The sequence below is a fragment of the Lucilia cuprina genome, chromosome 4, assembly GCF_022045245.1.
Source record: "Lucilia cuprina isolate Lc7/37 chromosome 4, ASM2204524v1, whole genome shotgun sequence".
Taxonomy (NCBI): domain Eukaryota; kingdom Metazoa; phylum Arthropoda; class Insecta; order Diptera; family Calliphoridae; genus Lucilia; species Lucilia cuprina.
In genome coordinates, this window is record NC_060952.1 from 99,607,569 (window position 1) to 99,631,388 (window position 23,820).

General features: G+C 25.9%; 1 protein-coding gene across 2 annotated transcripts in view; it reads right to left on the reverse strand.

Annotated features, from left to right (window-relative positions):
- The window catches only part of LOC111690247 (cell wall protein DAN4), a 33,521-nt gene extending 18,503 nt beyond the window's left edge, over positions 1-15,018 (reverse strand). Inside the window, exons 1-2 of one of the 2 annotated variants that reach the window (XM_023452699.2) lie at positions 14,921-15,018; positions 13,757-13,997 (exon numbers count right to left, since the gene is read on the reverse strand). The gene's annotated coding sequence lies outside the window, so the exon portion shown is untranslated. Of the gene's footprint in view, positions 1-13,756; positions 14,016-14,920 lie in introns of both variants that reach the window. The other variant, XM_046950752.1, reaches the window with a different exon arrangement.
- Between the last annotated feature and the right edge of the window lie 8,802 nt (positions 15,019-23,820).

Genomic DNA, 23,820 nt, shown 5'->3' on the forward strand with positions numbered 1-23,820 from the left:
ATATATACACATATATATATTAATATATTCTACATTAAGAAAATATTTAAAAAAAATTAAAACAACAGACATTAATAGTTTTATAAGTAAAAAATGTGATGTTTTTTCTTCGTTTTTTTCCTACTATGGGAATAAGTGATGAAGTTGTTTGACAATAGACAACAATCTGTCACCATTTTAAAAGTATAAATCATTCAAGCGTATAAGAAACTTAAGCTGAACTTTAGGGGAGATATGATGGACAATTTGATAGTAGCAGTTTAAATTGGGTTTAAATAACTGTCAATATTAAGTTGATTACACAAACTTAACTTAATGTTTAGTAATGAGAAAATCAACATCAAACTGCTGTTGAGGAAAAAATTTTAATTTAAATTTAGTTACTTTAAGTAACTTTTAATTATTAATTGCAATAGAAATTTGTAAACACCTCATTTTAAAATATCAAATTAATTTATTACAAAAATATAATATAAAAATAATTACATTTATTATAATTTTATTGTATAACTTAGGCTTAATGATTATTTTTGTAAACAGTTGTTAATTATTTTCTTAAATAATCACTAAGTTATGTATTTGTTAATAGAAAATTAATGTCTGGTTCTTACACAACAAAAATAAATTCATTTTTTCAGTTGTTTTAATATTATTAAATTGAAATCGCCCTCTACATGGACTTTGATCAATAGATGAATATGAACATCAGGGTGATTTTTGAAATAGGGCTTTCATTGAGGTATTGGATTAGTTGTGCACCCAATTCTCCCAAATTTAAAGATCATATCTTACTTATAAAACTGACTTAAGTAGAATTTTATAGTAGTAGTGATCTTTTTAAACCAGTTATTACTGCTTCATCTGTATAACGGGAATAGCCGAGGCATGTTACCTTGTTGCAAGCCTGGAGAAAATCTGCAATACTTTGTTGTCAAAGTATTGTCAACACTATGTAATGTTGATAACGCAAAGTTATCATTGCATTAGTAGGGTGTTTTCACCTAATGTTGGGTACGATCCCTTTTATTGGCACTAAAGCAGTGTTTTTTCTTGCCGGGGTATTGGGCTTGTCTAATAAGACAAATTATTTCGCAACGGATCTACTATGTGTTTTAAGAGGTAAGATAGCTCGAATACTTAAGCAAAATGCTTCTTCTTGAACCAACAGAACCATATACATACAAAAATTGCTACTTAGGTGTGTAAAAAACTCGTCCAAAACTATCGTGAAATAGGGTCATGTTAGGTGTTCACGTAAAGCATTTCGACTACACGTATACCATTGAGTTATTTCTAATGAAGTCTAGTAGTGTCGTGAACCAATCTTTTTTACAGAAAAAGTTCTTGTCAAAAACTTTTCTATAGAATAGTTCTTAACAGTTTTTTTTCTATTTTTGTATAAAGAAAGTTCTCGTCAAAAGCTTTTCTTTGGAAAAAAGTTAAAGTCAGAGATTACTCTTTAGAAAAATTCAACTTAGGTGATTTGTTACTGCAACCACAGATTTATACTTTTCTTTTATATAAAAACAGGTAGTTGAATATTTTTTCATAATTCTAAAGAATTTTTTAACCACAAATAATTTTTAAAAATTGAGTCAATTATTTGTATAAAATTCACACGCATGTCTTCACTGTTAATGTTCTAATTGATATATTTTTTAATTTTTTTACACAAAATTAGTTGTTAAAGAATTTAATTTTAAACAAATGATCAAACACCACAATTTTTGGGTTTTATTAGTTTTCTTTATTTCAGACAAATTAATTTAAATTATATTCATCAGCTAGACAATTTGGTTGCTGTGGGTTGGTCGAAGCCTTCTTTTTCAACACTTTTTACAAACAAATTAAATATGTTTTATACATACATATGTATGTAGATTTCATGTTTTGTGTCTATTATTTAGTAATATTTCGTTTAGATTTTTATCTTCTTATTCTTTGTGATTAAATTATTTTTTTTATTCAGTTAATATTTTCGTGTATATCTTTATTATTTTTGTGTTTAAAAATCATTATTAATGATTGCGGAACAGAACTTTAAAGTAAGGATTTTTAATATTAATTAATTTTTTGCACAAATAATAATACATATTCATTTAGGAAAGAATAAATTCCCTAATTGAAGTAAATTATTAATTGTATCTTCTAAAATATATTTCAAATATAAACTTCATTACTTAAATAAATTGAAAAATTTATTCTTTAAAGTTACTGTTTGACCACTTCATCATCTTACTTACATATGTATACGTATGTAGTACTAATAAGTTTAAAAACATTTTTTATAAACTTTGTAGCTGTAGTGACATCTTTGTTGCAGTCCGTCTGTTCGTCTTATCTAAAGATTGTCTTAAAGGTCTTTGCACTTTATGGTGCAAAATATGAGAAGTTTTAAAATGTATGAACGAATACATATATGAACAAATACGTTTCATTTGCGGTGGTATAAACAATTTTAAATCTTTAGATCATTAGAAGAAACGTGATTTAATGACTTTTTCTTAAACATTTATGTGTATGAATGAATATGTACATATTTATATTTATTTGATTTGTTGCAATTGAAATTAACTATTTATTAACAAACAACAAAGACTAACAGTAAAAATTTCCAAGAATGGACCCGACATAACAATACTAGCCACTTTATATTTAAAGTTTTGCAAAATTCCTTTAATTTTTAAAATTTTTGACAATTTTAATTACATTTTACTGTTAACATTTTTCTACATACATATATCTTCATTTATTTTATAACAACCAGCACGTGCTGCAAGAAGATTAATATATATTTTTTATTTATGTGGCATTTTTATATCATCTTTGGATTTTTCTTGCAATTGCTAAATACTTATCATTATTACATAAATGAATACTTTTGCAATTGTTTATTGCTCACTGAAATATAAAATTAATATAGAATTTACTAAAACTTGAGTTATTACCAAATAACAACTTGTAAAACAATATTTGTTAATGTATATTAAGTTTTAATTAGATTTTTAGTTTGAATGGAAGATTTTTATAAATCAGTTGCATAAACGTAAAAAATAACATAAATCTCATCTGGTTTTAGTTTCTAGAATGTATCTGACTCAAGAGAAGAGGCAATGTCATTGTTTTTCTCCCAAAAGCAGAGGTACGAATTTCAATGAAATTGACGTTTCTGCTAAAATCGAAAATGAAATTATGCCACTCGATTGAGAAGGGAGCAATCATTGGATCAATTTAGACCTCACACAGATTAATTATCCAGTGGAAAGTAGTGAACACAAATATATAGACTAGATTTTTATGCAAATACTGGCTGTTAGCTTAACGCTTAATGCCAGAGACAATGCTAAATGTATCATTCCTGTCTAAATTGTTTCTTAAACTCAAATGTTTTGTTTTATTGAAATACTCAATAGTAATGACATCATTATGATTTTAGGACAGCCCTGAGTAGACTTAATAATGGTATACTACGCGTTCCCAAGTGACTTCTAAATTGAAGTGTTGAAGTGTTTTTGAAGAACACTCAAGTGGCAATTCCATATACAAATTCTTTGCTATAGTACTTTAGCAGTAAAAGCTCTTGCCATATGATCATATTACTAGGCTCTGGTTATTCAGCAACAGCACCTATAGATATATTTGGTAGTACGAAATACCATCAGAATCCAAAGGATGTAAAAATATCAAAAGTCTAACGAATCCAACAGGTTGAGTGATGTCCCACAACCGTAATTCAAGTAGAATATGTCAATATACATCCTGTTGGGATCGAAACAGCACCCAGAACTTCCCTGAAGTAAAAGGAATACTAATTTCCCCTTTTGTGCAGTTCCATTATTAGAAATAAAAGGCAACTACCGAATGTCAATTCTGATGTCAATTTCCTAATCTATACTGGCGCTCTACTTTGCGAAGAGTAAAAGATACACAACGGGTTTACGAATCCAGCATATGTTGATTTATCACATCACCCAGTGAAATCTGTAGATAGAGAATCCAGACAGTCTTAATACAACAACCATTTCGTGGATCACAAGCAACTGACCACCCCTAATACGGTGGTCGATCAGGAAAGACCAATTTGATTCATTTGATCATCACCAGTTTACATGTGTTAGTAGCACCTCTTTATCGCGGACAAACGTAACATGCCCCCGGGGGTATGATTTTAGGATATCTTCGCTTTAACACTGTCTTGGGTTATGGGGGTAATATGCGATAATCGATAACACTCAGAGGTAATTTTACTTATTGTATTCCTTTATTGGGAGGTCTTTTCATTTCTAATGTACCAGGTAACACCATACTTCTTAAGCTACGTTCACACCTATCAAATGTTTGACGAAAATGACGTAGCCCCTAATAAAATACATTTTGATTTCCTTGAAATATATATTTATTTGCACAAACATAATATATCTTTGACGACATCAGTTCAGAACGTCTTTATTATTTTTTTTTTTTTTACCATATTTGCAATTACAAAAATCATTCAGAATCAAAAATAAATTTACAAAAAATAGTGGTTACTTTTTCAACAAATGTTTGATAGGTCTGAACGTAGAGTAACCAAGTTGATCAGATTTCCTGCTAACACATTTTTGAGACTGTCCAGACCATTTTTAACATTCGTACCATTCGTTCAGTCTAAGTTCCCAGTTATAATGCCTATATGTGTCTTCATAAATAAGTATAAAGAATTGAGTTCCGATTTTATACTTTCACTAATCGGTATAATAAACTGTTTGTGAAGCATTTTCATACAAGGACAATTTGTGAATCATTCATTCGTTGATAATGTCATTTCCTTGATAAAGTGTCCTTTGACAATAAAATACATGTTTTTACTATGAAATGTGTTTTAATATTAGTATATAGCTCTAATTACATTAAAGAAATAAACGCAAATAATTGCCTAATCTAATTAATGAAATCCCACTGTTATTGCAAAAAATTGTGTAATATATATTGATGAATGGATTAAATTTAAAAGCAAACAACCAACATGAAATTAGCAACATTTTAATTTAACACTTTTACCTTGTTGCTTAGTCATTAATCTGTAAACGTATGGCTGTCACAAGTTTTTATTTTTCTAAAGTTGTTACAAACATGATGCTTCAATTGCAATTTATATATCAATTAATAAATGTTTTTAAGTAAATTATGTATCAATAAATACATATAAGTAAAATTTATTTTAAAATCACTCCTACTCAAGCGCATATAAATGCAGTGTGTATATGTGTGTGTTTTTTTCTAAACTATTCTAAAGATGTTTTCTTTGTTTTATTTATATTAATTGTCTTTAAAAATTTACATTTAATTTTCCATTAATTTAATTTTAATTTAAACTACGCATGATCAATGACACAAGTTCATTATCAAATATAAATGTTTTTAATACTTAAACAACATTTGTTAGCTAGACGGGCACGTCATTTATATTCAACAACGACAGCATTCAAGCGTTCAAGTATTTGAGTATTTATTTTACTGCATTTAATCTTAATAATAAAATTCTCTCTTTGTTTTTTTACTCAAAAACGTTTATTTAAATGCAATTATTAAATGTTAATGATATTGTAATCATAAACATTTTTAACATATTTTCTTAAAGAATTTAAGTTTTTCTTTTTACAGCAGTATTTAAAAACAAATAAAAAACATGTTAATTGTGTAAGAAAATTATTAAAAAGTTAATTGATTTATTATTAAGTGTAAGGTATTTAACAAATAAAATAATTATTTAAATTTCTCATAATATTTCTTTTGATTCCAGACAGCTTATTAGAAAATATTTTATTAAACTATTAATTTATGATTACCATAAATAAGAATTATTTAAAATAAAATTTGAATAACTTATAGTGTGCATAATCCCTAATAATCACTTCAAGGTGTTAAAAACCATAAATGAAACATTTATTTATAATATTAATTATAATTAAAACAAGAACCGTTTCAGAAACACTGCATCTTTGCAATGAATTTTTTGGTTTTCAAATATTTAATATATGTATGTGGGTGATTAATTTTATGATATTTTTTAGAAATATAAAAGACGTTTTACTATATATTCTATATATAAATATAAAGTTGTATTTTATTGTATTATATCTTTTTATATATAGTTTTTATTTAAATCAAAAGAAATGTGCTAAGGTCATAAAGAGTCAATGTTTTTTTTTTTTTTTTTTTGCTGCTGATCTTTTTTCTTATTGTCTGCCAAAAAAAATTTGCAAATCTTTTCTTAAATGTTTTTTTTTGCCCAACAACCAAAATGTTATAATTTTTATGAATTTCGGAAACGGAAATCTTCAATGCAAAAACGAAATATTTTGCTTTGATCATACATATAAACATATATAAATTTTTTTGCTCTAATGAAAAGATGCTTATTATTAAGATTTATTTCAAAAATATGATATTAAAATATCATGGGAATTTTTTTACTGTATTTTATTGTTTATATTCATTTGGTTCATTCATTTGTATTGTTTTGATTTTGTTTTTGCATGGTTTGTTTGTGTTTTTTTTATTTTAAAATTTTACCTTTTTTAGCTTTTGTTTTATGGTTTAAGTATATTTATAATTAAATTTCATAAATAAATAATTTTATGGCACTTTTGCTTTTTATTAATAGTTTTTCTTTTTTATTGCAGTCATTAAGAGAGAAAAAACAAGTTGTAAGACGGTTGTAAAAAGCTACTAAGAGTTAGTTAAAGAGGGGGGAGGAAAAAATATTGTCATTAATATTATATGAATAAATGTTAAATAAATTAATTAAATGGTAATAAATATATTACTACTTTTTCACACCAGATGTATATTTTCATCTTCTTTATGAAATACTTTGTAAAGGTCGAGACTATTCTATATACAATAATCTTTATTAATCTTTGTAGTAGTCTTTAAAATAATCTAGTCTATTATTTAGTCCATTCTAGGTTATGACGTAGTCTATTTCTTTAAATATTCACAAGTATATTGATCAGTATATTCACTAGTCTATATATTAGACAGTAAACTATAGACGAATCTAACAACTAGTCTATTGGTAGTCTATTCCCTAGCCTATACAAGCTACTCTTTTGACTAGTAAATATAGTCTAATATATTGACTACACTATAGACTACGCCAATGGCTTATCCATTGATTTGTCTATTCATTATAGTCTAAACTAGTACATTGACACAAAATAATATATAGACTAAGCTATAGACTAGACTATAAAATAAATTATGATCAAACTATTTACAAGACCGTAGACTACGATATAAACTAGGCTGCTGATTATACTACAGACTAGGCTAATAAGTAAACTATTTACTAGGATATTTACTAGCCTAAAGGCTTATATACTACTCTATGGACTAGACTATAGACTTGTAGAATGACTAGACTATAGACTAGTCTACTCACTGGACTTTAGAATGATCTACTGACTAGACTTTTTGCTAGTTTTCGGGTATACTATAGTCTACTTACTAATAACTATTCAATGAACTAGCCAATTAAATAACATGTCGGGCATGGCCGACCATATAATACCCTACACCATGAGTATATTTTTAAAATTTTAACTTTTTATAAAAATTTTATTTTTTATAAAGAAACTTTTATGTTGAATATTACCATAATTCCAAAATATTTAAGCAATTTATTGATAAAAAAAAACTAAATTTTCTAAATGAGACTTTATATGGGTCAAATATGGGCCGATCCTCGGTAAATTTGGGAAAAGGATATATTTCTAAATAACAGATAGTTTTGTTGAGTTTCATTGCGATACAAATGGTTACAAGTCAATTTTAGACGTGTAAGACATTTTTTGAAGGGGGTTTGTATGGGGGCTAGGGTCAAATAAGGGCCGATCCTTACGAAAATCTATAGTGTCATTTATACTTATATAAAACTTATTTGTGCCAATTTTTAGAGAGATAGCAGAATATTTGATGTAATTATGGCATAAAAAGTTCAAATCGGGAGGTACGGTTGTATGATGGCTAGGTGAAATAAATAATGCTTGGTCCAAATTTCATCAAATTATCATGAAAATTGCGGCCTGTACCTTGCGCACAGGGTTTACATGGACAGACGGACGGACGGACATGTCTTAATCGACTCAAAAAATGATGATGGTGGGTATTGGACCAATATTTTTGTATGTTACAAATATCCGCACAAACGTATAATACCCTCCCCACTATAGTGGTGTAGGGTATAACTATAGGATAAATGTATATAGTAAACTAGTCTATTTAATATTCTATTATCTAGACTATAAACTACTCTACTGACTATAGTATAGAATAGGTTAGACTTGTCATTAGTCACACCATTGAGTAGTTTATAAATTGTTTATACATTATTAAAAATTCCTTAAAACTTTGTATTCAAATTAAATACTTGATCACATACATATATTCAGTCAACAGTTACGCCCTGCTGTTCAAAGATTGAAAACATAATTCCTCTAACGTTTTCAATGATTTTACATAATACATAAATCAACAAGTTCTATAATTTTTTGGCATTTAGTACTATGTCTAATTTTTCTTGAACAATTTTCATTAAACTTTAACAAAATAGAGCGTAATAAATTGAAATTATATCAGTTTGATAATTAAGATCAAAGTAAAATCAATATACAAAAACATGTTGTGTTAATTAAAACACACATAAATTACCCTGAAATTTTGTTTAAAAAAATCATTGAATATCAATCATAATTTTTTAAAAACAGATTATAGTAGATCAGCATTAGTTTAAAATAGCTTTAAATATTAAATGAATGAATATAGCGGCAATTTTGTACTCTACGAATAAAAAACTGACAAGAGCTTGAATGTAAATGAAGTAAAGACAAATTTTATGAAATAAGTATAGATTTAAGTATAGATTTTATATTTTGATATCAATTGAAGAGTTAATATAACCTAAAAAGTGTTTCATAGCAAATACCATTGTTCTACGCCTAAAAGTATACAACTTTTTTAAATGTCTTCTTACATTCTTGGAATATTCTCGATAAAAATTTGAATTTTTTAAAATTTTATTTACTTTTTTTACCATTGAATATTTCATAGCGTGTTAAAGTATTTTTTCTATTATTTGAAAAACTAATCTTTTTTTAAATAAATTTATGCACCCTACTATAAAACATCTCAAAAAAAAAAAAAAACTCAAAAATACTACATTTTATTAATGTTGTACAATTTGCAGGTTGTTAAATAAATTTGTTAAAATAATTTTTATAATTAAAATAGCTTAAAGCTAACATTGAAGACTCTGCTGCTAAAAATATGCTAATATTTATAATTAATTTAACAATATTTTTGACCAGTTTTATAGACCATTACCATCAAATAAACAGAGCCATAAATTAATATATTTTGCCACACCAATCAAAATGGTTAAATGCCCTACCCATCAAACGTAAAAGGCGGAGATATTTAATCATATATATTTTTTTAGGATAATATTAAAAGAAAACCTATTTATTAGCGCGATAAATTTATACAAATAATAAAACAATAAGTAATGGACACATAAATCTATGAGGAAATGTCAAAAGTCACATTTGCAAAATAATAAATAAATTTAAACAATAAACTGAATTTAATTATGGAAAGTATTTAATTAAATAATTTAATTTTGTTTAAAACCATAACTAAAATATATTAATCAGTTTTTAAATCTAAAAACTAATTGTATTAGTGTTTTTTTTTTAAATTGAGAAAAAAACGCTAATGAAAATGTTGCAAAATAATTGTATATGTTAACAGTTGTTTAAAACTAAAACAACAGCTGTTTTACACTTACCTACTATCATGATATACAAACAAAAACAATAAACTTTTTATATAAAAAATAATACAAAAAATCATTTAATCAAACAAACAGCAAACAAATGTTAATGGAAATAAATTGAACTTTGCTTAAGTATTTACTTAATACATATGTACATATTTACTACAAGTATACACAAGTAATACATGTATACAGTTTTATTATATTTTTTACATTAAAATTTAACTAAACTAAATGAAATTTCATGTGAAAATATTAAATTTTAAATAATTATTTCAATTTCAAGTTTGTTGCTTAAATCTTTTGTTTTTTCTTGTTGCATTTGTTTAAAAGTAACATTTATTTTGACACCTTTAAAATATATATAAAAAAAGAAACTGGTTAATCTAATCAAACTAACTGTTAAGAAAATAAATTAATTTAATTTGAAATAAAAAACCTTCTTAAAAAGAAAACAATGATACCAAGGTGTTTTTTTGTTGTTTTTTAATTAAAAATTCACTTGTTTGTATTAATAAGTAGGTGGAAGTATTTTTAACTACTGGTATTTAAGAAAATATTTATTGTAGCACCACTTTTGTTACGTTTTTATTTAGTCTACTTTGTTGTTACTTTTTTGGATGTTTTTGTTTTTTTCTTTGTGTTGGAGTGGAAAATTACAACATTTACATCTTCACGCAATCCTAAGACAGATTTAAAGCAACACTAGACTCTATGGCAAAAACAGCAAATACAATAATGAAAAAATGCAGTGTTTACACCTCAAACTATTAAAACAAACTTCTGCCAAAAAAGACAATTAACAAAATAACAAAAAGTCCCCTAAAAACTTTGTTTTAATAACATTTCGATTTTTAATTAATAATAAAAATTACAAATATATTTCTATATATGCCCCGTCCTTCAAGTCTCTGGTGTCTTAATTTGTTTATATTTCAGTTGTAGAAGAAACAAAATGCATACATGTTTCATAATTTAGTTAGTAGCGGGAGATTTTTTAAGTTGTTTTTTTTTTCAATGGGTTTGTTTTCATCTTTTCAACTCTTCACACACAATGGCGTTTTATTTTTCTAACATTTTTCCAAATAAAATGTTTCTTCTGCTTGTATTAACAAATAAGCAAATGAAAACAAATGTTTTGTAAAAACAAAAATAAAGAATTGAGGAAAAAACACACAAAAACTAACAACAAGCATGAAATATTTGTTATTTATGTGGCAGCATTATTGCGGCATAAATGGATTTTTTTTACCATGATGTTGCTTCTTTTTTTCACCATAATGAGGCATGCAAAATATTTAGATGCTTTTTAAATTTAAAACAAAAAAAATAATAATGTAAAAGAAATTTTTGTAATTACTTTTTATCTTAGATTTATAAAATTACTAAGGGTTTTTAATTGACCTTTACTTTTGTTGAATAATATTCGTTTTTCAGATTATATAATCGTTCGAATTTTTAGTTTATACTTAGATTTGACATTTTTGAGTTTCAAAATATCTTAAGAAACTTAATTTTGAAGTTATAACTATTTATTAATTTATAAATATAATTATATGATTTAGCTCTTATAACAACCTTTAGAGTTGTTTCGCGAATATTCCTAGAATTGGTTATTTTAATATTAAAACAAAAAAGATTGCCTAATTTTAGGAATATATTTAGATAGCATAAAACATATGAGGCTTACAAAGGATTTTTTCAACTGTTTTTGTTGTAGAAAAGCTTTTAAAAGGAAATTTTTCCGTAGAAACTTTATTGACAGAAACTTCTTCTATTAAAAAGTCTTCTTAGAAATTTTTGTTAAAAAAGCTTGAAACAGAAATTTCTTAAATTAAAAAAAACCTTGTTGAGGAAGCTTCTATAGAACTTTTTTATAGACAAACCCTTGGCAAACATTTTTCAATGGAAAAAATTTAATAGAAAATTATTCTTTAACTTAAATTATTGAACACATTCAATAAAAAAAAACTATTAACAGTAGCTTTTTTAAAAAACTTTTCTACAGAACTTATGGCAGGAGCTTTTACTGCAGAAAAACTATTAACAAAAACTTTTTCATAGACAAATTTTTGAAGGAAATTTTTTATCGAAAAAAATCTTATTTGAAAAAGAAATTTGGAAATTTTTTAATGGAAAACATTTGGGGAGAACCTTTCTTATAGAAAAACATTGAAAAAAATTCTTAACAAGAGCTTTTTCAATATACGAGCTTTACAAAGGATTTTCTAAAGAAAGAGAACTGGACTTTCCTAATGAAAAAACTTTTAGCATAAACTTTTTATGTGAAATTTTTCAATGGAACAAGTTTTGCTGAAAGCTTTTTCTATTGAAAAATATTTAGAAGAAATTTTTGGTGAGAACTTTTTTTTATAGAAAACATTAAGTAGAAACTTCTTCTATAGACAAACTTTTAGGGTGAACTTTTTTAAGAAAAATTCTAAATAGATTTACGAAAGCTTTTCTTTTTTTACATCAACTTTAAACATAAACTCTTGGATATTTTTCCATTAAGAAACTTGTTTTATGGTAAAGCTTTGATTGGAATTTGTTTGTAATGAAACAAATCTTGATGGAAACCATTTCCAAAAAAACTTTTAGCAGGAATTTTCTATGGGAACTATTTCAATGAAAACATTTTCGTTAGAATATTTATTTGTTTAAAGAAAAATTTTAGATGGGATTTTTTTTCTAAAAAAACTTAGTTCAAAACTTTTTCTATGAAAAAGTTTTTCACGAAAGCTTTTTCAATACATTTAACATTTCAGTATTTCAAGATTATTAACATTTCTTTAATTATTTTAATGACTTCATTAATCAATAGACTTCAAATGCTATATTTTTAACACATTTACCTACAAATCATTTTAAACTTTAACATGACTAAAACTTTGTTGCTCTAATTGAAACATCACTCGTTCCTATATTTTGATAAATTAACAAGGAAGCAACTACATATCATCACTTTAAACTAGCTATTAAAGACTGTTTTCAACACACAATTTAAACTAAGCATGTGTCTTAAGTCTTTAGTTTTTTTTTCACTTTGACAGTTTTCCCAATTTTAAAGCTTAAAAAAGGAAATAAAAATTTCAATAAATGTAGCATGATTTTTTTTTCAACAGACAAAACGAACTAACTATTATTTAACTTAAATTTCTCTTTTTTCCCTAAAAAAAAAAATATTTAAATTGTTCCCTAAAGATGTTTTAAACTAAATGCTTTTTTATATAAGAAAAGAAAACCTGAATAAAACGTAATAAATGAAAAAAGTCAATTGTAATTTGACCTTTTTAAAAAAGCTTGCCAAAAATAATAAAGAGGAACTACAACCACAAAGTAACAAAACTGACAAATAAAATAGACAACAGCCACAAAAACAAAAGGGGAAAGAAAAACTACATAAATGGCAATAACAAGAGCAACATTACCAAATAATAAATTGTAGAAATCGGCAACATTTTTTTAGGTTTTTTTGGAAATTCTATTGATGTTTTAAACGCTAAGAAAACATGATTCTTAGCGTTTGTTGGTTTGATTGTTATTGTTGTCAAAGGTGTAGTTAAGTATTTTAAATATCACTTTGCAAAAAAAAAATAATTAAATATTTCATTAAATTGACATTAGCAGACATTAGCTGAATAATTTAAATAATAAAGAATAAAAGATTTTAATAACAACAATAGTTTTAGGTAAAATAAATTTAAATATTTTTTTTAACTTGAGAACTTAACAAAGAAATAATCAGGAAGTTAATTTGTGGTTTTTGGAGGGTTGGTGTGAATAATTGAAAATTTTACACACAAAAAGTAATTTAAAAAAAGAAAAAAAAATAATTATTATAATTAGCATTACAAGTAACTACACTAGTAACTATATATGTGTAGTTTTTTTTCTAAAAATGTGTTAGAATTTATAAAATATTACAACATCTCTTACCTTAATCACCGTGTAATGGTTTGACACTGTGTAATTTGAATAAATAGATAAAGCTCTTCACACCCAGTTATCTAGCAGAAGGTAATTGATATTTTTTCTTTATATATTTAGAATTTTTTATATTTATTTGTTCTATTGCCCGTAGAGGTTTAACGTTTTGCGTTTTTATATTTTTTTGTAATTTATTGATTTTATATTAGCGAGTTTTGTTTGGCAAGATTCAACTGATTGTTATTTGTAACTGATTTGGTTTTGTTTACTGTTTGTTTAAATAGATTTATGATTTTATGAAAATAGATATTTCTATAATATTGACAAAACATGAACCATCCAAGCTCACGTTTTCCACTGACAAAATCATAAATAATATTTAAATAAACAAAACAAAAAGAAACACAACAAAAACAGCAGCAAAAAGAGTAAAAATACTATAACAGTTTGTAATTTTATATTTTATTATGTAAATTTCTTGAACATTTAAGTGTTTTTGTTTTTATTTTACTGCAATATGTTTTTCTTTTGACACCTTTTTCTTTAACAACTTGTTAGTGAAAAATGTTTTTTTGTTGTTAGTTTTGTTTGCTTTCAAAAGATCACTTTGAGTTTAAAGCAGCAAACATCAAAAATGTGTTGTATGATGTGACAATACTTTATTACCGCACGAGTTTATGCAAAATTTTGAAAAAAGTAAATTCCTTGTCAAATTTCAAATTCATTCAAATTCAATAAGCACGAGTAGTAAAAAAACTTTTAAAAGAAAAATCTTAAAGCTGGTTTTGGTGCATGTAAAATATGAACAAAAAAATTATAAAATTTAAAAATCTAAACATCGAATAGTGCTCAAACTAAGTTCTGCTATTTGCAAATTTTATTATGGAAGTACCCAGCTCATTGTATTAAATGACAAGACACCAAGGAAAACTTGTTAGCATTTACAATTGTTGACGACAACAACAATAACAACAACAGCAGCAACCACAACAATAACAACACAATAAAGAATATTTACAAGATTAAATATTAATTATAACAATATATCAAATATTTATTATTCTTTAAATTATTTTTTTTAATAAATTCCAATATTAAAAAATTTTAGTTAAACACACTATTTAAATTGATTCTTTTTTTTAATAAATTATTAATAAAATTTTATTTAATTACTTAATAAATTTTTATTTTTATAAACGTTTTCACTGTCTTTCAATAAATATTCCGTTAAACTCAACCGCTTTAAGCAAAGTTCAAATCAGAACTAAAATTCCCAAAGCTTTGAAATTTATTATTATGAAAAACTTCTTTAACATCATCTTCTCAAAATGTGCAAAGAAAACTAAAACATCTTAACAGCAATGTATACAATACAACAATAACAAAAACAAATGTATACAACTAAAGTAAACATCATCTCATCATCGTTAAGCAAACAGTGACTACAACAAACACACGTTTAAAGTTTTATTTAAAAAAATAAACATTATACTGCAATAATGGCTAGTTTTTGCCATAAGTTTAAAGAGCGAAAATTAAAAAAAAAATATTTAAACATTTTGAATTTAAAAAATATTTTTTTTAAAACTTATTTTAGTTTTAAAAATATTATTTTAACTAATTTTGATTTGAAAATCTTTAAAATCATTTAAAAATTAAGATTTATTTTTATAATAAATCATAAATTATTCATTTTTTTGTATTTTACGCTCTTTCTTTCTCTCTTTTCTTATGTTTATCAACATTGTTGCTGTCAACAATAGTGGGTGCATAATGTTTGTTGCTTAGGTCTTTTGTTTTGCTAGAAATCGCAACAAAAGCACAAATAATAATATTTACCGTAAACAAATGATAATACAAATACAATCACACACACTGCCAAATGTATGACCACATTTAAAACAAAAATATTGCATACTTTTTGCTCAGTAGAAAAGAGAGAAAAACTTAATTATGAGATAAGGGTAAACATAATTACATATGTTACTTTAAAAGAAGAAAGAGCTCTATTTTCGGCAATAAAAACTATAGACTAAGTTCAAGAATGGATTATAGATTATTTACAAGATCATAGACGAGACTAGACTATAGACTAGACTATAGACTAGACTATAGACTAGACTATAGACTAGACTATAGACTAGACTATAGACTAGACTATAGACTAGACTATAGACTAGACTATAGACTAGACTATAGACTAGACTATAGACTAGACTATAGACTAGACTATAGACTAGACTATAGACTAGACTATAGACTAGACTATAGACTAGACTATAGACTAGACTATAGACTAGACTATAGACTATGGAATTGATTATGGACTAGATTAGCGACTTGACTATAGACTAGATTACGACCAATCAAAACATCTATGTATTAGGCAACTTTATCCCGCTAATTTTCCTTCAACATGTTGACAATATTTAAACAAAGTATCTAAACAAAGAGTGGGAGTTTAAAGATGTTCACGTATCGTTTTGTAAGAAACAAGTAGTTGTTTCATTTTAAAAGAATTTTTAGCAATGTTCTGCTTTAATGCGAATAACCGGAAAGATTTAAATTAATAATAGCATCGAATATAAAAGCAATACAAATCAATATATAAAGGTGAAGAAATTTTAGAGCAAATCTCATAAATTAAGCGATGTATTAACCATAAAATATGAGATAAAAGCCGGATTTCTGGAATGCTTTGCTTGAAAAGAATCTAACTTGTCTTCAAATGTTAAATAATTTTTAAATCAAAGATGTTCTATAACCATTAATAATGTTATTTATTGCCAAATGTGCATAATCTAATGTTAATATATTTTTAATTTTAATTATATGCATTTTTAGTCTAGCGGCCTAAAACAAATATTTATGTTTTTCTTTTTTAAGCAACTTAACGTGCAGCTATACAACTTGACAATTTAGAAAAAATCAAAACGAAATAAAAATTTGCATAAAATTGAGAATTTTATTAAGAAGTAGGTGTTGTTTGACATTCGACAGCAATAACAGCAGCAGCAACAATAATAACAAAAACAACAGTATTAATAGCAATTTTTCTAAATATTTATTTTGAACACAAGACAACAAGTTAGAAAACAAGTCAGCAACATGAGAGAGACCTCCTCTACTCGTATTGGGAAAAAAAGATTAATAATTGTTCATGTGCATTAGGGTGGCATTTGTTAGAGTGAATATAAAACAAGGGGTATAAAAATCATATAATTTCACAAAAAATTCAAATATTATTCTTAAGAAAAGGAAAGATATGCATAGCTCTTCAGCTTCAGTAGTACAATAAAATAATTTCTCAATTTGAAGAGGAAAAGAAAGGTTTTTAAAGAACCGCCTTAATTTACATATGATCTCTTAATAAAACAACTAGCAATATAAGTAGAAGATGAAATAAGTAGAAGAAAAATATAAACCGGCAATATTAATATAATATTTGCACATTAACCACCAAAAACAAAAACTCATGTATGGAATTCCCACGTTCTAAACTTTAATGTAACACAAGACTAGACATGACATAAAATAAGAAGAAAAAATTTGCTTAATAAAGCTTCTTATGACACAGCAAATGACATAGACATACGAGAATATTACATGTGTATAAGTATTACATCATACAAAAATGTTATTAATTTACTCAGAAAATATTTGTAACAAATACTCAATCGTTTGCCAACCAAATAGCTCAATTTTTTCAAAATTATCATGTATTTAACACTTTTAACATTTTTAAACATTTATTTAAAAAAATAAAGATTCATTCTGTTCAACAAGAAAAATTACTTGGCAATATTTTTGACCTTGTAGTGTTGCATTGTTGCTGTTATGGATTGAAAGTAAATTGTGAATTTATGGTCAATTACACAGATTCACATACTCCGACATTTGTCAATTGATTTTTGTTTTTACTGTCGAACTTTTTTAAGGACTTATAAGGCAATTACTATATGTCAGCATGTTATAAATTATACATAAGAAACAACAGCATACTAAATACATATTTTTTTCTCTTCTTCTTTTTAAAGACTACTTAAATAATAGACTTCAGCTAGGAGTTTGTTTTATAAAGAAAAAAATACTAGCAATATATTGGGTTTGGCTTTAAGAAGTTGTTTGTAGTTTTTACCAAATTCATTGTGTATTTGCTGTTTTTTTTCTGGTGTTTACAAGTATTTATTTAAATTCTAATCTTCTGCTCTGAATTGTTAATTTAAACTTAAATGCATCAATTTATTGATCACATTTTGTTAGATAAAATTTTATTTAGATAAAGAAATTTGTATTCTGTTGTGCGCTGCTTAATCTTAATCGAACAATTATCTCCGGTCTAGTCTGTAGTCTAGTCTATAGTCTAGTCTATAGTCTAGTCTATAGTCTAGTCTATAGTCTAGTCTATAGTCTAGTCTATAGTCTAGTCTATAGTCTAGTCTATAGTCTAGTCTATAGTCTAGTCTATAGTCTAGTCTATAGTCTAGTCTATAGTCTAGTCTATAGTCTAGTCTATAGTCTAGTCTATAGTCTAGTCTATAGTCTAGTCTATAGTCTAGTCTATAGTCTAGTCTATAAATTTTCCATTTATCACAGAGTTAATTGCATCTATTGTCGAGCGAGCTTTTCGGAATCCATATTGTCGTTCCGAAAGTCCTCCTACTCTTTCTACTGCTGGCAGTAATCTTTTATAAATTATTCTCTCTAGGACTTTCCCAATAGTGTCTAATAAGCAAATTGGCCTGTAGGATGAAGGTTCACCCAGTATCTTATTAGGTTTGGGTATAAGTACAAGCTTCTGTTTTTTCCAAGCAATTGGGAACTAGTCTATAGTCTAGTCTATAGTCTAGTCTATAGTCTAGTCTATAGTCTAGTCTATAGTCTAGTCTATAGTCTAGTCTATAGTCTAGTCTATAGTCTAGTCTATAGTCTAGTCTATAGTCTAGTCTATAGTCTAGTCTATAGTCTAGTCTATAGTCTAGTATATAGTCTAGTCTATATTCTAGTCTATAGTCTAGTCTATAGTCTAGTCTATAGTCTAGTCTATAATCTAGTCTATAGTCTAGTCTATAGTCTGGTCTATTGTTTAGTCTATAGTCTAGTCTATAGTCTGGTCTATTGTTTAGTCAATAGTCTAGTCTATTGTTTAGTCTATAATCTAGTCTATAATCTAGTCTATAGTCAAGCCTATGGTCTAATGTATGGTCTAGTATAAAGTTTATAGTGTAGTCTATAATCTAGTCTATAGTCTAGTCTATAGTGTAGTTTATAGACAAGTCTATGGTCTAGTCTAGTCTATAGTCCAGTATATTTTCTTGTCTATAGTATAGCCGACATTATTATTCGTTTGATTAACACATAGAAAAAATTACATCTACTCCAAAATCAATTTAAATTTCAAATTAAGGCGTTGCCAGCAGCCACAAACAAAAAGCTTTATTTTAAACAAATAAGTCTTTGCCACCAAAAAACTGATACATAAGCCTGGCGACTAGTTTTTGGATTCTCAAATTACAAATTTAGAAAATTTATTGTAAACATTACATACACAACAATCTTAGAAACGTTCTGAGATTACGAGTGAGTAATAAATACTCACTTACGAATATTTCGAAGATTGACAGTTCTGGGGAGTTTTCCATACACAAACACACATTTGCAGCAGAGATGGTTATAATTATAAATGCAAAATGATGTGTAACTAATTATTGAATGACATTTAGATTATTGAGGGTAAATACTTTAGCTATTGAAAATAAGCATATGCAGGCAAATTTTGCAAAACTACTTTTATAAAATTAAACAGTAATTTTCTAAAAACAAAATCTGAGTGATATAAAATATTATAGATATAAATTTTATATTAATTACCCACATTTATGTAAATATGTATGTATGTTGTTTTTTTATTAATTTGCTAAAATATTAAGTTGTTTTTTTAAAGTTAAACTTAAATTTTTTTATAGTTAAACAGCCTTGTTATTATTAAACTAATAATATAGTATATGGCACACATATTCATAAAAGATCTATTTTAATATTTCAACATAAACATTGATTTATTTCTAAAAAAAATAGATCTGTCATTAAAAATGTTTACAACATAAATATTTTATAAAAATAAATTGCAAAAAGGTGTTGTTAAGGTATTAAACTTGAAATGAAGATGATTTGAAATTTTATTGGCTTTAAATACGGGCTGCTAAAGAAATTGAAAGTGGAGCAAAAGCAAATAGTACCTTATTAATTAAATAGTTTTCGAGTTAAGATGAATGCGCGAATTTTGATATTAGTACAATATTTACAAATAAAGCTCCTACTAATAATAAAAGCTTTAGGGTATTTTTGTTTAATTGAAAACTATTTGGCATTTTAGGCTTTTTAACTAAATCTAAATTGAATAATGACTTCGCTTACTTTGAGAAACAAAAATTGAAAGTCCAATTGTTGTCCAAGGTTAACATTGAGCTTTGGAATGGTAAAAACTAATTAAATAGCAATAATAGATGAATGATTAATTCTAGGCCTACTTCGATCACTTATACAAACAAAAGAATCAACTTATGTTTTTTCAAAACCGATTCTAGAATTTATGTATGTTGGCATTTATCGTATGAATAGGAGCATGATGTGGTTGGTAACAATCATCAACATGTTGCTGTGTCATAATTGCTTTTCAACATTTGGAGCCAAATATGGTTTGCTTTTTTTATTTTCTTTTGTTTAATCTTTTGTCCATCTTTTTAGTCTTTTGTATTAAATAAAGTTGTTAACTTGCCTCTGTTTGTATTGATTTTCTTTTTTTTGGTTTGGGAATTTTTAAGGAGGAGTATGTGAGAAGTTTAAGTATGAAATATGTATATTTAATTTATTCATTAAGGTAACTCGTCTGTCTGTGATAAAAAACTCTTTGCATAGCTTTCAAACACAACCCTCGTAGCAAACAGTTTGCTTTGTCTTTAATCCCTGATAATCTTTCATCAAAATTTTAACTGGTTTTAGTTTAAGGGAATTGTGCAAGTCTGGCGCGGTTCTTTTTCAAAGCTCTATTACATTATTTTGGGAGAAATAAAACAAGAAAAAAACTCAACTTTTGTCTTACTGCAGTGGCCCATTAAATTAGTTTTGTGTACTTTTCTTTTCTTGAATTATTTGATTATTTTGTTATTGTTGATATTTTTGGTTTCATTGTTTGCATTTAAGTGTAAACCAAGTCAACTCTATTGAGGTTGATGATGATTTGCCATAATTTTTTACTTCAAATGAACTCACATTACTATTTACTAGTAGGAGGGGCAGAGATTCTCAAATGGAAAAACTATTATTAATTTAGGGTTTATTAGCAAACATTTTTCCGCATATGATAAGGAAAATTATAAAAACTTCGTTAGCGATCATATGCGATCTTACGTTGGCCTTTTTTGTTAATGTTTTGCTTTTAAATAACCCAGCAAAACATGCTTATGATTTGTACTTACCCAACAAGTTATTTACAACGAATTCTGTATGTATTTTTTGACTTTTGGAACTGATAGTTATCTTGGTAAGTACTTATTTAATTGCCTATTTGTATGCTAGCTCATTAAATACTTACTTCTAATCATTTGAAAACCATGGCTTTAAATGCTATTGTAAAAATCAATTGTAGCATATAAATCTCTTAAGACCTTTTGGACGAGCACACTTTACTTTGTAACATTTATATCGCTAAAGGACCTAAACGCTAAAGTCTAATGAAAAGTTTTCATATAAAAATACATCCCTGATCAAATGCTTCCTTGTTTTCATCATTCAATCATTTAAACATTTTCACAAATCATATTTCTGGTGTATTCGTGTAAAGGAGGATTTACTATGCAATATAAGATTCTGCTGAAAATTTCCATATTTTCTTTTTATTACTTTAAAACTCCATTTGGGAACCACTTTTCCAACAAATACCACTTTTTTGATATAAAATGCATAAAATTATTTTTACAACTTTTTAATAAAAATCCTCCCGCTAATTTCACACTCTTTTACAACGACAATCGTTTGGTTGTTTTTCGAAATGGATCAGCAAAAGTTGCTAAATAACTGAAATTTCCCAAAAAAAAAATGTGTGAACATCAGAAAACGTTTAACTGCAATTGGTGAAACTAATTTAAAATAAAAATAAGAAAACAATTTCCTTTCAAATTTTAACAATTTACATTTTGTTAATTTTATTTTATTTGTGTTTTTTTACACACTGACTACATGACAACCGAAAAAGATGAGTCTATTTGGAGTTTGTGTTTTTCATTGTTTATGCAACCTACAAAAATTTATTTCAAAGTTTTCAAATTTATATAAAGCAATAAATTTTAAATGCAATAATAGTGATACAGGGAAATAAATTTTTTAACTTTTTAATAAATGAAATCAATTTGAGTTGTTATTGTTAATATACTATGTATGTGTTTGAAAAGATTTAATACTTTTTATTTTTATATTGTTTAGGTAACTAAAAGCAACTAAATTGCTGTTGAATTATTAGTTACTTTTTCTAACTAATACTTACCAAATGCTTTATATAACTATCTGTTTATAAGTACTTATTCAAGCAGTTACTTGTAAGCGAGCGTCGCTAGAACTTGCCTTCAACAACATCTACGTTTTAAAATCTTGTTACTTTTATAGATTAAAGTAGACTTGAATAGATTATTAACTCAATGCACTTTCTTTTTATTTAATTTTAGTAAAAATTTTTTAAAAATTAAATTGGCAAAACCTTAGGTAAGTTGAAAGATATTAAGGTATTCCTTTATTGAAAAAATTGTTTTTTTATTTCATATTTTAAATCAACATCTATTAGTTAATCATATTTTCCAGTTCAAATCATTTGTAACTTAAACCACAAAAATATCTAACATTATATTTAGTTATCTTGTGAATTGAAGTCATATGATTATAACTTCATCGTTAGTTATTTACATTAAGTGGATTATGGTCATATTAACTCGAAATATATTGTTAACCAAGTTATTATTAGATTTGCCATAATTTTTGGCAGAGATTGTAAAAAAATAGAGTTTCTTGCAATCTTGTTATTTGGGACTTATTGCAGCATCTTCTGCCTTCTTCAGACAACAGCATAATGCCACAAGTTGCATAAGTGATTTTGAAACAAACCAAAAGAAAAACTCAAATATTTATACTCATGCTTTGATTTTTTGTTAAAGGCAGACAACTAGAAAGTAATATTTTTTAATTTTTTCATTTAGATCACGAGTTGATCACACAATTTGCTTGAATATTTCCTAAAGTTAACAATCTCTTTATTTTTGCAATCCAACATAAGGAACATGTATGTTTTCCTAATCAAATTTAATCATATTTTCAAAATCAAATTTAGTCAAAATAATAGTTTTATGTTAAAATATAATTATTATAGGGTCATTATCATTTAGCAGTCATAATTCCTCTGTTTAGTTTTATACGCCTTTTTTCATTTTAAGAGTTTTATTTCCAATTGACTTTTAACTCTGTGTGGTAATTGAATAGAAAAACGTGCCAAAACCCTTTTTTGTTTAATATTTGCATAAACCACAACAAATTCTCATATATAATTGTTAAATCGTATATTTATTCATGTTCCTTGATTTTTTTGTTTATAATATTTAAAGTCAAATGTTAATTACAAGTGTTAACAGTGGTTATTTCTTTTTATTTTATTTTTCAAGCTTTTGTATGGAAATTTTATTATAATTCTGTTATAAAAGCTAATTAAATTTAATTTCTTTGTTTAAAAATTTTTACCATTAAATTTGTTTAGTAAATTATTATAAATAAACGGTAATCTAAAGTACTTGTTCCCATGGTACAAAATCACTATTGTAAATATTGCAGAGTTTTTTATGAACATTAAAATTTTATTTGATCGGTATTTAGAGAACGAATTTCTGAAATTTATTTCAACTTGTCACATTACATACAGAGGTGAGATTAATAGAACGATGTATACTACATCAAATCTGGGGCACTATCGGGCATGTGTGCATTCATTTCGGTGGAAAGTGTTGCTTGGTCAAAACAAGTCAATTAATTGTGCG